At 34.2% G+C, this 3,492-nt stretch overlaps 1 pseudogene; it reads left to right on the top strand.

Moving 5' to 3' along the window:
* The first annotated feature begins 857 nt into the window (after nt 1–857).
* Nucleotides 858–2,526, top strand: LOC18032706 (annotated as a pseudogene).
* Nucleotides 2,527–3,492: the final 966 nt, after the last annotated feature.

Here is a 3,492-nt window from a genome sequence, read left to right as displayed (position 1 = left end):
TATAGAGTAAAATTTTCATTTTCAAATTTTGTAGTAGTTTTCTTTGTTTTAAAAGAAATATTTTCATTAATCATTAGGAACTATAATTCTTAAAGATAACAACATAGGTGCGATCGAAAATCTTCCAACCAAACATAAGAATCCCTACAACGGACAAAATATTTTGTTAATGCATGTCATCCACTATTGAATTATGAACCCTTAGGATATGACGAACCCAAACAGAATGTTTTGGAAAAAGTAAGACTCTACTTTGATGGGTTCAAATTAAAATCGATGTGTAGAAAATAGATTTAGTGAATACTTTTGTTGGGATGAAATTAAAATCCTTCAATAAAATTTTATATCATGTATACAGCGCATGTTACTCGTTATTTTATGTGCACAACATGTCACTCCTTGATAGTTGTTACATACATAACCTGTACTAAATTTGCTAGTAACACCGAAAATGCTTAATTCATTAAATTAATAATGCTGACATGATTTAATTTGCTTATTGCATTAGTCAATTGACAACCTTATCAAACATCAGGGATATAAGTGAAATTTTACAGAAAGAAAACATTTATGGAGTCTTGGTACTGGCGGCTTTTCTGGGAGAAAGCTCCAAGAAAGACACAAAAAAAAAAATTATTATTATAATCAGACCTGAACAATAACACTTTCACATTTTGATGATCCCATGCATTATTTTCAACGTAAAAACTTAATGATTAAGGATTTTTTTTTTCTTAATTACCTAAATCTGTTGGCCACCTAACGCGCAGAGACTTGGTGAGAGAGCCTCCAATCAGGACTTAATTTTCTCTGCCATGAGTATGTTGTACGCTAAAATAGAACAGCAGCCTCTCTTTTCTTATAATACACAGCAGATTTCTGCTCGCCTCCCTCTTATTCCATGCTGAAACGAGAGCTCAGATAAGAAGATCACCGCAGCACTGAATCTAAATTTCAAATGGGGAAGCCCAGCCGCAGTACCATACTCGGGTTCGTTTTTATTTTTTATACTATGATTTGTCTCTTGTTGCTGCGTAATTGTTATTCATCAATAATTGGTAGCACTAAGATTGACGGCATTAAAGTAAATAGCAAACAAGTTAATGCGTGCTTAGGTCGATATATTTACATTCATGATCTGCCCAAGCAATTCAATGAAGACGTGCTCGAAAATTGTCAATTGATTACCAGAAAGATTGATAAGTATGATACGTGTATGTACACTTTGAACTCAGGTTTTGGTCCACGAATTGAAAATTCCAACGGGATTTTATCAAACAGTACAAGTTGGTTTATCACTGACCATTTTTTTTTAGAAGTCATTTTCCATAACAGGATGAAAAACTATGAATGCTTAACGAATGATTCCTCGCTTGCATCAGCAATATATGTACCATTCTACGCTGGTCTAGATCTCCGGCGTCATCTCTGGGGTTTTAAGCCATCAGTGAGAGATTCGTCAGGCAAAAACTTGATCAAGTGGCTTTTGGAAAAACCTGAATGGGAAAAAATGCGGGGTCTGGATCATTTCTTAGTTTCTGGGAGACCTTCTTTGGATTTCAGGAGGCAATCAAACAGTAAATGGGGTAGCATGTTCAGGATTTTGCCTGAATCTCAGAACATGACGATGCTGTCAGTCGATTCACAATCCTGGAGCAATGACTTGGCAATACCATATCCAACGTACTTTCATCCTTCAAAGCAAACCGAAGTCTCAGAATGGCAAGAAAGGATGAGAAGACAGAAGAGGGAATATCTCTTCTGCTTTGTCGGTGCTACAAGAAACTATGGAGGCTCAATCCGGGGCAGTATCATTGGCCAATGCAAAGACTCAAGCTCATGTAAATTGCTAGATTGTGGTGACAAAACAACCAATTGCTATAATCCTGTTAACGTGATGAAGGCTTTTGAGAGCTCAGTGTTCTGTTTACAGCCTCCAGGGGATACGCCCACTCGAAGATCAACATTTGATTCTATTTTGGCTGGTTGCATTCCTGTTTTTTTCCATCCGGGCAGTGCTTATACACAATATAAATGGCACTTACCGAAGAATCATACAAAGTATTCGGTGTTCATACCCGAGAAGAAATTAAGGGATAGAAGATTCAGGATTAATGAGACATTACTTGGAGTTTCCAAGGTTGAAGAAGAAGCAATGAGGGAAGAAGTGATAAGGCTGATTCCAAGGACGGTATACGGAGATCATAAATCTAAGTTAGAAGATGCATTTGATTTGGCCGTGAAGGGTGTTCTTGAGAGAGTGGAAAAACTTCGTGGGGCAATTAATTTGTGAGGGAAAAGATCCCACTATTGGGTTTGATGAGCAGAATGACTTGAAGATCAAGCTATGATAATAACTATAAGTGCTCCTTTAATTTAGTTTTTAAGGTTTGGTCTAATTTGTCGGATGGTGTCCTCCATATATATTTTAGAATACCCCATGCCTCAAGGTATTAGTTATTAAGCTTTTGGCACCTGTACAATAAATTTCAAACTCTCAATTTTAGCTATTGATCACTGTATAGATATGGCTAAGTCATCACTTTGTTTTTGGTTAATATTATCAAGCTCCTTTTTAGTTTATAGTTTATTAAAACTACATCGTAGCTAATACTTCGTGCATTAATATTATAACAGTACATATCTTTTCATCAAATTTAATTAATTTTTCTCTATCATGTCTCTTTATCAAATTTAATTAATATCTCTTTTGCACATATTCTTGATTTATTTGTTTGCAAGGGGAAGGACGAGGTGAGGTGATTGGGATGTGGGAAGCGGTGCTCTGAGCCATTACCTTAAGAAAATTTTAAATTATATCGAGTTAAATTCCAAATACGTTTCTTGTATGTAAAAGAAAATTTGTGTTGTCTTTCTACATTTTTTTTTCCATTAATGAAAGATACATATAGAGAGAAATTCTTGTGTTTTTGTTTTTTTTTTTTGTTTGCTTCTATTTATGTTTCATTTGAAAGAAAGAAAATCTTGTGTTTAAAAGGTCAATATAAATATAAAGTAATAGTTTTCGGTTTTTTGGTGGATCAGTCAATAAGGTTTAGGTCCAGCATCCTAAAAAATTCAAAATCTCCTTTCAAAATGTTGTTAATAAGATTTTTCATACACAAAATATGTTCTAAAGTACCAGATAATTTTCATTCCAACACAATTAAAATTTATCATTTTAGCTCGTAAAGTTTTACCATACTTGACAATTTTAAGGTATGCTTATGCTGGCTCTTAGCAAATACATTGCTATAGTCTTTAATAAAATTTTCTTTTATAGCTGAGTTGTGGTTAAAAATAATTGCTATTGAGCTTATAGTTTAGTAGATGAAAACATAATTAACAACAAAATCAATCCTACTTTAATTTCAATTTGGTTAGTTTCTTGTCAATGTAGTTCAATGGGTTGGTCTCATTCTTTTAGAATAAAGAAACAAAATGTTACTGATGGGAAATGATACGCTTAGTGTGGAGCCGCGTGCGGTATAC

This window comes from Citrus clementina, unplaced genomic scaffold (assembly GCF_000493195.1).
Source record: "Citrus clementina cultivar Clemenules unplaced genomic scaffold, Citrus_clementina_v1.0 scaffold_9, whole genome shotgun sequence".
In the NCBI taxonomy this organism is placed as follows: domain Eukaryota; kingdom Viridiplantae; phylum Streptophyta; class Magnoliopsida; order Sapindales; family Rutaceae; genus Citrus; species Citrus x clementina.
The sequence above is the reverse complement of the archived record's forward strand: the minus strand, read 5'-3'. Positions and strand labels throughout refer to the sequence as shown.